Below are 15123 nucleotides of genomic sequence, written 5' to 3'. Positions count from 1 at the left end.
AAATGAGGATCGGGTCAGAGTGAGGTCAAAGAGATTTGGTGGGGCCCAAAATAATTAACTTCAGTTTAGTCTCCCCCTGTATCATGGCTCGTTCAATACATCCTGAAATTTGTCTCCTGCTTTCCTACGAGACAAAACCAAACAGAATAAAAAAGTTCACAAATTTTCAACAGAACTTAATTCTATCATTCCCAAACTATTTCTTAAGGTGCAGAATCTGTCTTCATATGAGGGCTTAGTGAAAATATCCGCAAGTTGATCTTCAGATTTTACAAATTGAATATCAATAGTTCCCTTTTGCACATGTTCTCTAATGAAATTATATTTAATTTCAATGTGCTTTGTTCTTGAGTGCAAAACAGGATTTTTGAAATATTTATGGCACTCATATTGTCACAAAACAAGGGTATACTATTGATCTTTAATTTGTAATCCTCTAATTGTGTTTTTAACCATATTTATTGTGAACAACAAGCGGAGGCAGAGATATATTCAGCATCGGCTGTGGATAGAGCTACTGTGGCTTGTTTCTTGCTTGACCACATATTGAGTGAGCTACCAAGGAAGCAACACATACCCGATGTGCTTCTTCTATCCACCCAATCTCCCACATAATCTGCATCACAAAATCCTACTGCACAAAACTCATCAGATTTTGGCTACCATAGACCATAATCACTAGTTCCCTTAATGTATCTAATGATGCGCTTAACGACTGAAAGATGTGATTCTTTTGGGTGAGAATAAAATCTTGAACATACACCCACACTTTGAACAATATCAGGTCTAGAGGAGGTAAGGTACATGAGTGAACCTATCATTCCTATATACCTTGTTTCATCCACATCTTTCCCATTATCATCCTTTTCAAGTTTAGTGTTAGGATGTATTGGTGTCCCCATTGGTTTAAAATTTTCTAGGCCAAATTTCTTGATTAGTTATAGTGCATACTTTCATTGGTGAATAAAGGTGCCACTAGGAGTTTGTTTAATTTGGAGACCAAGAAAGAAAGTTAGCTCTCCCATTAAACTCATTTCAAACTCACTAGTCATGAATTTTCCAAACTCTTCACACAAGGACTCATTGGCGATCCAAACACAATGTCATCCACATAAACTTGAACTAAGAGAATGTCATCATTAGATGCTTTAATAAATAAAGTAGTATCCGTGGTACTCCTTTGAAATTGATTTTCCAACAAGAAGGCATTAAGCCTTTCATACCAAGCTCTTGGTGCTTGTATAAGGCCATAAAGAGCCTTAGAGAGTTTGAAAACATGGTTTGGAAATTCTTTATCTTCAAAACCGGGGGGTTGTGCCACAAACACTTCTCTATCAATAAAGCCATTAAGGAAAGCACATTTGACATCCATTTGAAACATTTTAAAACCCTTATGGGCAGCATAGGCAAGAAGCAACCTAATTGCTTCCATTCTTGCTACCGGAGCAAAAGACTCATCAAAATCTATACCCTCTTCTTGATCGTAACCTTGGGCCACTAATCTAGCCTTGTTATGAACAACTTTTCCATCCTCACCTAATTTATTTTTGAAAACCCACTTAGTACCCGTTACTTTCTTACCATCCGGATGAGGTACTAATGTCCAAACCTCATTCTTGTCAAATTGAGCAAGTTCTTCTTGCATGGCTTTGACCCATGATGGATCTTCAAGAGCTTGTTTTACATTGTTGGGCTCCATTTGTGACAAGAGGGCAAAATTGCTAGGTTCGGATTGCCTTTTTGTTGAGGATCTTGTTGTTACACCTTGAGAGGGATCACCAATGATAAAGTCATGAGGATAACCCTTCATGGACTTCTATTCTCTTGGCTTTAGGAGTGGTGTTGAGCTTTGATAAGATTCTATGGGTTGCTCTGTTCCAGATTCTCTTGCTGGCTCAGGAGACAAAATAGAAATATCTCCTCCATTCTGACGAGACAAAATTGGACGGACAGATTCTTCATTTTGAACAGACTTGGGATTTTCTTCACTGGTTTTCTTGTTGATAACATCTTCACAATCTGTATCATCATTTATCACAGCACTGGGAATTGAATTAGAATCACAAACTATTACATGTATAGATTCCTCTATAGTTCTATGATCTCTGAGGTAAATTCTATAAGCCTTGCTAGTGGTGGAGTATCCAACAAACATTCCCTCATTGGATTTTGGATCAAATTTACCAAGATTTTTTTTGTTGTTAAGTACAAAATATTTGCATCCAAAAATATGGAAATACTTAAGATTGGAGGGGTTCCTTTCCAAGCTCATAAGGCGTTTTCTTTAACCCTTTTCTAATAATGGTCCTATTCAAAATGTAACAAGTTGTATTTACAACTTCAACCCATAAAAATTTTGGAATCTCATTTTCACATAACATAGCCCTAGTAATCTCTTGAAGGCTTCTATTCCTTCTTTCAACAACCCCATTTTGTTGAGGTGTTCTAGGGCATGAAAAGTTATGAGCAATTCCAAAATCATCACAGAATTTTTCCAAGTCTTGGTTTTCAAATTTCTTTCCGTGATCACTTCTCAAATGGGCAACTTTTAAATCTTTTTCATTTTGAATTCTTTTGCAAAGGGTTGAAAAGTATCATTTTTATGAGCAAGAAAAAGTACCCAACCGAATCTAGAGTAATCATCCACCACCACTAAGCCATAGTGTTTACCTCCTAAACTTTGACTTTTTGTTGGTCCAAAAAGATCAATGTGTAACATCTCTAATGGCCTCTTGGTTGAAATTCCATCTTTTGTTTTAAAAGAGGATTTTACTTGTTTGCCTAATTGGCAAGCATCACAAGTAAGATCTTTATCAAATTTAATATTTGGAATTCCTCTAACCAAATTTTTCTTAACTAGCTTAGAAATTTGGTACATGCTAGCATGACTTAATTTCTTATGCCATATACATTTTTCAGATTCAAGAGAGGTAAAACATGTTACTTTTTTATCCTTCAAGTCCTCAAGAGTCAATCCATACACGTTATTACACCTTTTAACCTCAAACAAAATATCCCCAGATTTTTCACAAACAACTAAACACACAAATTTTCTAAAAACAACTTCAAAACCTAGATCACACAGTTGACTAACACTTAGTAAATTATGTTTCAAACCATCAACAAGAAGGACATCATTTATACAAGAGGAGAAAGTTTTACCAACTTTTCCAATGGCCACTATTTTTCCTTTACCATCATCACCGAATGTAACAAACCCTCCATCATACTCATCAAGCTTTATGAAGAAGGTTGCCTTTCCGGTCATATGCCTAGAACATCTGCTGTCTATATACCACATATTGTCTTGGATGCTAGGCAAACCTACAAAATGAGCTCAAGTGACCTTAGGTATCCAAATCTTCTTGGATCCTTTCACGTTAAACCATCTCCTATGTCCCAAGCCATTGTAGTCAAAAATAACTTTGTAAACTTTGTCACTAATCATTCTTTCACCAAAAAAGCATTGAATGGGAAAGTGTCCACTCCTATTGCATAATCTACAAAATCTTGGAGTTGCTATTTTGTTAAAGTAGGTTGGGTTTTGAAACCTCGTATTATTAGAAGATGAAGCTTTATTTTCAAAAGAAGGTTTCTCATCAGATTTGAAATTTTTGTGAAACCCCAAGCTAGTTTTATCAAAAAGAGGTTTTTGACTAGCCAAGATTTGATTTAAATTTTCAGAACTTTGAGTAAACTTGGCTAAGTCATTTTCAAGATTTTTGACCTTTTAAAGCAACTCTTCATTTTCTTTAAAATAGTTTACATATGCAACAACAGAATGATCACTTTCACAGCTTCTAAGTTGGGCTTTTAACTGCTTATTTTCTTCAACAAGTTCAACAACAGTTTCGGCCTCCCTTAGCTTTTCTTTGAGAAAACCGTTTTCAGCTTTAAGAATGGTGATTTGTTGTTCAAAATCTTGGTTATCAAGCAAGAAGCATCTTATTTTTTCAGAAAGGTGGTCTATCATAAGATGAAGATCTTCAGTGTCAGGGTTGTGAAATACCACCTGATCAATGTGATCTGCCATGAGACATGGTTGTGACTTGGTCTCGGATTCTTCATCATCGTCTGAGTCATTTTCCAGGTCCTCCCATGAAGCCATCAATCCCTTTTTCTTTCCTCTTTTTGGCTTCTCCTCCTTCTTCAACTTAGGGCAGTTAGATTTGAAGTGCCCAGTCTCCTTGCAGTTGTAACATGACACTTTGCTGAAATCTTTCTTCTGCTTTCTTGAGTTGCTTCCTTTGCCTCTCTCCTTGAACTTCACCATTTTCCTGAATTTTTTGGCAAACAACACAAACTCATTTTCAGAGGAATTATCACTGGATTCATTATCCAGGGGGTTAGTCATAGATATAAAAGCAATTCCTTTCTTTTTTGAATCATTTTTCAAAGAAGTGTTTTCAAAAGCAAGTAGGTTCCCTCTCAAGTCATCATATGTCATAGTATCTAAACTACTGCTTTCAGAAATGATTAATGCTTTAGTTTCCCACTCTTTTGTTAAATTACTGCAAACATTTCATACTCTCTATTCAACATATCTATCCGGGTCTTCTTTACTATGGTGGTTCCTTGATGAGTGATTTGAAGTTTGTCCCAGATTTCCTTTGTCGTTGTGCATCGTGATACCCGTCGGTATTCTTCGAAGCTGATAGCACAGTTGAGCAAGTTGACAGCCTTGGGATTGAGCTCCACCTTCTTTCTGTCTTCTTCGGTCCAGCATGCTTCGGGTTTGAGAGAGACTATTCCTTCAACACTTATGGTGGTTGAAAATTGAGGACCCTCCAGGATAATCTTCTAGAGTCTGTAGTCTACTGCTTGCACAAAAATCTTCATTCTCTCCTTCTAATAGGTGTAGTTTTTCCCATTGAAAAGAGGAGGTCTGTTGCTTGACTGTCCTTCTGTCAGGCTATAAGACACCAGATTAGAGCCACTACTTTTTGCCATCTGGATCTTTTCTCCAAGCTGCAAAGCTTGATCTCTTTGAGACCAAGCTCTGATACCAATTGATGGTTTTCAGTAGCTAAGAGAAGGGGGGTTGAATCTTAGCCCCTTTTTCACTTCTGAACACTTGCTGGTCTTTGAAACAACTTCTGGAGACTTTTTGATTTTTGTCTCGTTCCTAGCCACGACGCCGCCACCATCGCCGGTCCACCGACGAGCCGCCGCCGGAACCACGATCAGAGGAAGACGTCGCCGTTCATGCATGCTCCTGCCACCGTATTGGGGGTTGGGAAAAGAAACCACCCAGCCGCCGCCATTCACCTTCTGCATCTGCTTCTGCTTGAATTTGTTGGATTTGTTGATTTGGCTTTCTGTTTCTGCTTGTGTTAAATTTGTGTTGAATTTGTTGATTTTCTGCTTTTTGTTTCTGCTTCTCTGGTGGTGGAGGAGGTGGATGTGGAGGTGGAGGAGGTGGATGTGGAGGTGGAGGTGAGGGATGGGGGGAAGGGGAGACGGGGAGGGGTGGGGACATGGGGTGGGAGTGGGAGTGGGGGAAGGGAAAACGGGGAGGGGGAGGTGACGCGGGGTGGGGGTGGGGGTGCTGGGAAGGGAAGACGGGGAGGGGGGTTGGGGGAGGCAGGGAGGGGGAGGGGGTGGGGGTGCTGGGAAGGGAAGACAGGGAGGGGGGTGACGCGGGGTGGGGGGAGGAAAAACGGGGAGGGGGAGGGGAGGGGGTGGGGGTGGGGGTGGGGGGGAGGGAAGGCAGGGAGGGGGAAGGGGACAGGAGGGAGGGGAGGCAGGGAGGGGGACGGCGGCGGCGTTGGTGGTGGTGCTGGTGGTAGTGTTGGTGGAGGTTGTGGCGGTGGTGTTGGTGTTGGTTGTGGTGGTGATGGAGGAAGTAATTATGTTGGTAGTGGTGAGGGTATTTTTGTCCCAAAAAAATAAAAAGGACGATTTTAATACAAAAAAACACGTTAAGGACGATTTTAATTCCAAAATTACAAGAGGGACGATTTTGATTCTGGCACTAAACTTTAGGGACCAAAATGGTACTTAACCCTAATAATAATAATAATAATAATAATAATAATAATAATAATAATAATAATTCTTTTATCTTTATTTAAAACATCTTAATACAATAAAAATTATTAATAATTATTTTATCTTTTTTTTTAAAGCATCTCATTACAATAAAAATTATTTAAAAATCTTAATAAATTTTAAACTCAAAATATCATAAAATTTAATTTAATTACTTTTAAAAAATAACTTTCTTTAAATAAAATTATCAACAAATATAACAAATCGTAAATCACTCATTATTTAATTTTCAAAAACTCGGATTGTTATAAATCTCAAGTTGCGCGTACGCATGTTTTGGAATCCCGCTTATTTGCGTGTACACATTCCTCATGCATATGCATGACTGTCAACACGTGATTTCTCTTAAGTGAACATGTAAGTCACGATTTCAGAATTTTCTTGGACCCAATCCAACTCATTTCTAAAGTATTTGATACAATTCTCAAGGAGAATCAACGGGAAGTAGGAAGTAATGATAGAACCATATTTTATGATAGAATCTGGAGAGAAAAGTTCTCTCTTCTCTCTAGAATTTAGAGTTAGGTTAAATTCTCTTAAATATAAATTTTAATTTCTTGCTCTTGTATAGTTCTTTTTACGTTTTCTTGTCTATTGTCTCAATTTGTCCAGTTTTTTTGTTAGTTTCTTATTTTGTTTATTTTAGTTTATGAATAATTGTTGGATTCTAATTTTTTAACGTAAACTTATGTTTAATATTTTATTCATGCTTAATTGAGTTGATATTATTGCTTTTTTGTATTGGATAGTTGTAATTGTAATACCCGGTCTAACTGAAATTAATTAAATAATGAGTAAGTAGGAGTGAATATGGTTGGAAGATTTGGCAATTAGAATTTGATGATTTCAATATGATATTTGGATTCAGTGAATTTTTCCGAGTCGGAAGACATAGTTTTCTGCGTAAAAGTGCGCAGTGGAATTTTGACCGGCAGTACCAGCTGAGACCTGTCTGGTACTGCAGCTGAGAAAGTTGATTATGAGTAAATAAGATTAAGAAATGAGGAATTATAATTAGGGGAGGTAGAAATATTTGAAGTGCGATTTAGAGCGCTAATGTTAAAGGTTTTGGCCCAAAATTGGGCCAACGGACAAAAATAAGTGAACCGGGCCTAAGTGGGCCCAAGACCCAACATATATAAACATTAGTTATGAGCATTTCAGCTCATTTTACCCTAAAAAGAAGGGTTGGGGCGCTGAATTAAGAAGAGAGAAGAGAAGAGAGAAAACCTAACTCTCTTTGATCTTCAAACCACCATAACTTGAGCTACGGAGCTCCGATTGACGAGCCGTTTGCGGCCACGCGTCGCTCTTCTCATCCTCTACAATTCTATCTAAGTTTTGTGGTGAGTATTCCATTCATCTCTGTCCAGTTTTCGAAATTTCCCACTGTTACACGTTTTTGGGAAGTTAGTGTTGAAATCTTGTGATTTTGGGTGTTTAGGGATACTCCAACATGGATTCTAAGTGGGTTCTATCCCTACTTCATATGGGCTGAGGTAAGAAGTGCTCAAACCCTTGTGATTTATCATCTTTATGAGCCCTAGGTTGATGTATGTATGTAATATTGGTTATGTTAGTGCATTTGGTGATTTTGATGCACAATTGGGAGGTTGGTATTGCTTGTGGAGCTTTGGTGAGGCTTGGAGCTAAGGGTTGGTGGAGACTTCCATAGAAGAGGCTCAATTGATTTGGCTACAAGAGGTACGGTTTAAGTTTCATTTAAGTACCGTGTGGTGTGATGAGAATTCCTAGGCTAGATGCCCCTAGGATTAAGTTTGGATTGTGTAAATGGTTGATGCTAATATGCATAGTTGGTATGTAATGTGAATTGATGATTGGGTTGAGAATGGTGTGGCCTTGTGTGCTTGGTGTATTGAAAATTTGATGTATTGAGTAATGAGTATTAATTTGTGGTTTATGCATTTAAATTGTGAAATTGGGCCGGAGGCCGTAAATTTTGGGCCGGAGGCCGGAAAGAGGTAAGGGAGGTAAGTTGATGTGTGCATTGTATGATGACACAAGTGATTGGATGAATTTCATATAATGAATATATGAATGATTGGGTTGGTTATTGAATAATGAGGTTTGAGGAGTTGAAGTGTGAAGATCGGTAATTTTGGCTGAAATTGTATAGATGAAGTATGTTTGATTTTGGTTGATATATATTATGTGGTCATATATGTGAGTATGATTATTGATGCCTTGATGGTATGATAATGTATGAAAGATATGTATGTTGTGACATATGCTTGTGGAATGATTAAGATTGATTTGGGGGTGAAACCACGTGATAGTGAGTATGATATTGGTTATGTATAATGATGGTTGATTGGAAATAGTATTGTTGGAAATTGGGATGAGGAAGGATGTATGACATGTTGATATGTTTGTAATTTAGCCATTTGTTTGAAATGGGTAAAGATGGTTATATGGCGGTTTTGTGAATTGTGGTAAGGTGTTAATGTATGAGTTGATGAGGCTTGATGTTGATTTTGGTATATTTTGATTGGTTTCAAAAAGGGTTGAAATTGGCATGTTTTGGTTGATTTTGAAAAGAGTTGAAAATGGCTTGTTTTGAAAATGGCACTTTGTGGTTTTATAGGAAAACATGGTTTTTGGGCATACTTTGACGGGACATAACTTGGACTACGGATCTTTGTTTTGTGCCAAATCTGTTTAGAAATGAAATTGGATCCGGGATGTCCATGCCGTTCGAAGAACGGGTGAAAAACGATTTAAAATGAGGAAGTTATGTCCGTCGGAAGATTGGGGGTTGAATCTGTGAATTCTGCAACTTTTAACTTAGAAATTTTTTTAGCAGAATGACCCTCCACGCGTAGGCGCACTTGGCGCGTACGCGTCGTTCTTCGAGAAGTCACCATCCACGCGAGCGTGTGGTGTGCGCGTGCGCGTCGATGCGCTGCACCCAATGCCCAGCCATTTTCCCGAGAGTTGTGCCAGAGTTGTGCCAGTCTTGTGCCTGGGGCGCAAATGCACCCACGCGTACGCGTGGCTGACGCGTACGCGTCGTTGTCTATTTTTCAATCCGCGCGTCCACGTGAATGGCACATATGCGCCGATGAGTTTTGTGGCCATCCACGCGTGCGCGTGAAGTACGCGTACGCGTGGACCTGCTTTCATGCCAAAGTTGATTTTTGAGTTTTAAAAGTCAAATCTCATACTTCTAAGCCTCCGATCTCACCCCTTATGCATTAAATCATTATGATATGCCTAGCAATGAGAAAAGAGTTAGGGGATGTGGTAACTTGCGAGTGAAGCAAGGGAAAAGTTATGATGATTATATGAGATATGGAGGATGACGGTAGGAGTACCGTGTATGCCATGAGTCGAAGGGCTATATCTATCGATAAATGGCTGGTTTTTGATTGAACCATGAGCCGGATGGCTGAGTTATTGCCGGGTCACGGCAAAGCCATTATTGATTATGGCTGAGTATAGATGCATATATGATTAATGAATGAATGTGTTAAATGGATAATAGTGGAAGATGTTGAAATGTGATGAGTAACCCCGGGTAGTAGGCAGTGGCGTTGTCCACTTGCTCCGGGTATGAGACGGAAAAGGATGTTTATGATAAATGAGTTAATTATGGAGTTTTGAATGAATGTATTTGTGATACCTGGGTAGTAGTAAGGGTTGTGGTTCGTCCCACTTGCTCCAGGCTAATGTTTGAGATTTGATAACAATGAGGATTGATAATATGAATTGAGATTAAATGAATATATGTTTGAGATACCTGGGCAGTAGCAAGGGTTGTGGTTCGTCCCGCTTGCTCCGGGTTAATGCTTGAGATACCTGGGCAGTAGCAAGGGTTGTGGTTCGTCCCACTTGCTCCAGGTCAGAGATTGTGACGCCTGGGTAGTAGCAGTAGTAGTGGTGAATCCACTCGCTCTAGGTTGAGCTTTTAAACACCCACCTGGGTAGTAGCCGCAGTAGTGGTTGTTCCACTGGCTCTGGGCTGAGCGGGTAGTAGCAAGGGGGTTGTAGCTCAAACCTACTTGCTCCGCAAGGGGTGTTTCTGTCCATGGTTAGCTACCAGGACGTGTCGGGTTGGCTATATAACCGACAGATGATATCATCAGCCATAGGGCAGGCATACATCATTTGCATATGTTTGAATTGTGTGGGTTTGCCTATTTGTTTTGGATTTCTATATCATATATGCTATGTTACCTGATTACATGCTACTTGTTCTACTTGTACCTTATTTGTGTATTACTTGTCTGTATTGCTTGTGTTTCTACAACTGAGAGATCCCTCATGATGGTGTTGGTGGATGTTGGGGGCTGTTCTTGATGAGATGAATTAATAATGCGATTGCATAATGATGATGATTTTTGAATGAGATCATTTGAGCCCCCTGGGTAGACGCAGTGATGTGATTTCACTAGCTCCAGGCGAGGGTATGATGTATTGATATAGAGTTGCTGAGGCAGAACAACTGGTAATGGTTTTGCTTATGATTCTGAGTCTGACTCGTGAAAGAATCAGCGAATTGGGAAACATGTGTAATATGAACTAGATTTAGTATCCCCTTACGTCAGATGCCTATTTATGGAATTAGTGAGAATCTAGGCTGGATATTTGGTGAAAAGGAGTTTAGGATGCTTAGTGAGTTTTTATTGCAGTGCATTGTATTTATTTGGCACTTTTACCGTACTGGGAACCCATGGGCCCGGGGTTCTCATTCCGTATATATCTCTTGTTTTTCAGATACAGGTTCAGGTGCTCAGAAGTGAGCTGCGGTTCGTCTGAGAGACGGCGAAGATATTTATTTTCTCTACTTTGTGTTTTCCTTAGAATCTCTCCACCTTTGTTTTGAAAAGATTATATTATGTGTTGAACTCTGTTGGAACTTGCCTATAGAGGCTCTTATGTTTCCTTTGGGAGAGATTAGGATGTATTGTTGTCAACTACTTTCATACTGTACCCTAGCCGGCCTAAACTTCGCGGGTCGCGACTAGTGGCTATTTACTTATGTTATATATATCTATCTGTTATCTGTCTCTTAATCTCCTGTATGCCTTGTCCGTATATCGCTTTCGGCTTCACGTTTTAACTTTTCGTTGTCGAAACGTGAGTGATACGTCTTCGCGATTTTATTTCTACTCTTTTCAGGCTTCTCGATTAATACTCCTTTCGAAATTACCTATAGTTATATATTAAAAATCCACCTGAGAGTCGTACCACCGTAATATCATTGACTTATGACTCGAGCATAAGGATTTGAATATTAGGGTGTTACATTATGGTATCAGAGCAGTTCGTCCTCGTGAGCCTGAGGGATGGAACTGCTTATGCTTCAATGCATACTCTGAGTCTGTGCCTGTGCTAGTTAGGGTATCTAACCGATACATCTAGCATGAAGTCCATGAGTGTACCTTTGGTACTTTGAAGCACTATACTACCGATATTGAGACTGATCAACTTGATATCGATTGTTTGGTGTGTATAGGAACCAGATGGCGCCTCGTGGACCCGGTCGGGGACTTGCGAGAGATCGTGCTAGTACACAGGAACCGGAAATCAACTCGAATAACCCGGTAAACCTTATGGCGGCGTTGGAGAATATGGCTGCTGCTATGCAAGCCACTGCGGAGGCTCTTGGGCAACAGATAAACAATAATGGCAATGGCAGAAGGGAAGCTCAGGGCCCGATGACACTGGCAACTTTTTTAAAGGTTAATCCACCTAAGTTCAAGGGAACCACCAATCCGACTGAAGCTGATACTTGGTTTCAGGCCATGGAGCGAGCACTGCAAGTGCAGTTGGTGCCTGAAGAGCAGCGTGTTGAATTTGCTACCTATCTGCTCACAGGGGAGGCATCGCATTGGTGGCAAGGGGCTCGACATCCCCTACAACAGGGGAATGATCCTATCACTTGGGATGCCTTCCAGGTGGAATTCTATAAGAAGTACTTTCCAAATTCCGCCAGGACAGCCAAGGAATTGGAGTTACTACAGCTGAAGCAAGGTGCTATGTCCGTATCTGAGTATACAGGCAAATTTGAGGAGCTATTTAGGTTTTCCCGCATGTGTCAGGGAGCTCCGGGAGACTTCGAGGAATGGAAATGCATTAAGTATGAAGGAGGGCTCCGGAGTGACATCTTGAGTTCAGTGGGACCAATGGAGATCCGAACTTTTTCAGAGTTGGTGAATAAGAACAGAATTGCTGAAGAGTGTGTGAAAAGGAGGGTTACAGAGGAAGGAAGTCATAGAGAGCACAACCAAGGATTTGCACCAAGGGGTCGAGGGTTTAAGGAGAGGGGATACATACAACACTTTCCCCAAGGACGGAATAACTTTGCGATGAGTGAGGAGTCCCAAAGGAATGGTAAGGGAAAACGGGCAGCGGCTGCTTCTAATGTTCTGAGCTGTCAGAGGTGTGGACGTCATCACCCGAATAGGCCTTGCCGATTGGGGTTAGGCGTATGTTACAAGTGCGGGTTACCAGGGCATGTATCAAGAAATTGCCAAGAAGGAGAGAGTCAGGATGCGGGCCGATTGCGACAGTAAGATTGAGGTAATTATTATCATCAAGCTTAAAGGACAGTGCGTGATTTTATAATACCGCCTATACAGTAAAACTGGGAATGTCGAGCTTAATATTAGACTGAGAAGCAAACCGGATGGTCCGAGTAAGGATTTGCCTTAATACAAATGGATAAATGCTTGTGATGTAAATGATTTTCTGTTGAGAATGATGTGTTGTGTTTGTTATATAGTTGGTTAATTTTTGGATTTTTGGCGAAACGGATTGAACCCGTGACTTTTAGTTCCTTTGATTTAAATAGATAAGCAATGGTCCTAAATGATGAATTTGGAAACGTTGATTTGAAATGCCAGTCATGCTAAGTTGTGGTTGGATACTTGAGGAAATAAGTGGTGGAGCTAACACTTGACGAGAAATCAAAGTGGCATAGTAGAAGCTTGCTAAAGCGTTAGCATACTAGGGTAATAATAAGGAAAAGTGGGATATGATTAAAAATGCTTTATGCTTTGAGTACTTAAAAGTTTAGTGATCTTATACAGATACTGATTCTCGATAATTGGAATTAATTGCGGCGGTGAGCCTTAATGGTTCTGAAATGGATGAGGAAATTATCATTGATGCATAGTCGGATTTAGATGATGATTGAGTGCAAGTTGTTGTGTTTGAGAGATGAGTGCTATGATGATTGGTCATGGTGACCTTGGATTTAGATCAAGATTTGTAATGATCGGTCTCAGAGGAATCGTTTGGAAACCTTTAAATTGCAATACTGATGAGGTACTGAGATTGGTTTGAGGGAACCCGTGACGGGTGGTAAACTCCAATTTTTGGGGAGGTGCTGTTGAATTTCTTTTTCCCAAGAATTTGAAGGAGTGTTGGTTATATTTTTGAAAATGATTTTTGATCTGGGTGACTTTAACAAAAGAGATGTGTCTCGAAAGCTTTTATAGATTAGTAAAAGAAAGCGGATTCTTAAGAGTTTGTCAGCTTCTTAGTCCAAACTCATTGAATTCTAAAAACGAAGAAAGCTTTGATTGATTTTAGTGATGTGGGATGATGGCTATGATTAACGATGATAGCAATATTATTGATGAGATTTAATAGGTGTGAGTTGATGAGACGATAAAAGTAAGGAACGAATGACCGAGATCCTCAGAGATAGAGAAATCAGAGCGCGGCAATGGAAGCGCGCAGAGTAAAAGGACCTTGGAACTGTTATGCGTTGGATATAACGGTAGACTACGCTCGCGTACTCGTAGTGATGGATGGAATTTTCGAGGGCGAAAATTTCTGTTAGGGGGGTAGAATGTAATACCCGGTCTAACCGAAATTAATTAAATAATGAGTAAGTAGGAGCGAATATGGTTGGAAGATTTGGCAATTAGAATTTGATGATTTCAATATGATATTTGGATTCAGTGAATTTTTCCGAGTCGGAAGACATAGTTTTCTGCGTAAAAGTGCGCAGTGGAATTTTGACCGGCAGTACCAGCTGAGACCTGTCTGGTACTGCAGCTGAGAAAGTTGATTATGAGTAAATAAGATTAAGAAATGAGGAATTATAATTAGGGGAGGTAGAAATATTTGAAGTGCGATTTAGAGCGCTAATGTTAAAGGTTTTGGCCCAAAATTGGGCCAACGGACAAAAATAAGTGAACCGGGCCTAAGTGGGCCCAAGACCCAACATATATAAACATTAGTTATGAGCATTTCAGCTCATTTTACCCTAAAAAGAAGGGTTGGGGCGCTGAATTAAGAAGAGAGAAGAGAAGAGAGAAAACCTAACTCTCTTTGATCTTCAAACCACCATAACTTGAGCTACGGAGCTCCGATTGACGAGCCGTTTGCGGCCACGCGTCGCTCTTCTCATCCTCTACAATTCTATCTAAGTTTTTTGGTAAGTATTCCATTCATCTTTGTCCAGTTTTTGAAATTCTCCACTGTTACACATTTTTGGGAAGTTAGTGTTGAAATCTTGTGATTTTGGGTGTTTAGGGATACTCCAACATGGATTCTAAGTGGGTTCTATCCCTACTTCATATGGGCTGAGGTAAGAAGTGCTCAAACCCTTGTGATTTATCATCTTTATGAGCCCTAGGTTGATGTATGTATGTAATATTGGTTATGTTAGTGCATTTGGTGATTTTGATGCACAATTGGGAGGTTGGTATTGCTTGTGGAGCTTTGGTGAGGCTTGGAGCTAAGGGTTGGTGGAGACTTCCATAGAAGAGGCTCAATTAATTTGGCTACAAGAGGTACGGTTTAAGTTTCATTTAAGTACCGTGTGGTGTGATGAGAATTCCTAGGCTAGATGCCCCTAGGATTAAGTTTGGATTGTGTAAATGGTTGATGCTAATATGCATAGTTGGTATGTAATGTGAATTGATGATTGGGTTGAGAATGGTGTGGCCTTGTATGCTTGGTATATTGAAAATTTGATGTATTGGGTAATGAGTATTAATTTGTGGTTTATGCATTTAAATTGTGAAATTGGGCTGGAGGCCGTAAATTTTGGGCCGGAGGGCGGAAAGAGGTAAGGGAGGTAAGTTGATGTGT

The sequence above is a fragment of the Arachis hypogaea genome, chromosome 1 (assembly GCF_003086295.3).
Source record: "Arachis hypogaea cultivar Tifrunner chromosome 1, arahy.Tifrunner.gnm2.J5K5, whole genome shotgun sequence".
NCBI lineage: Eukaryota > Viridiplantae > Streptophyta > Magnoliopsida > Fabales > Fabaceae > Arachis > Arachis hypogaea.
The sequence above is the reverse complement of the archived record's forward strand: the minus strand, read 5'-3'. Positions refer to the sequence as shown.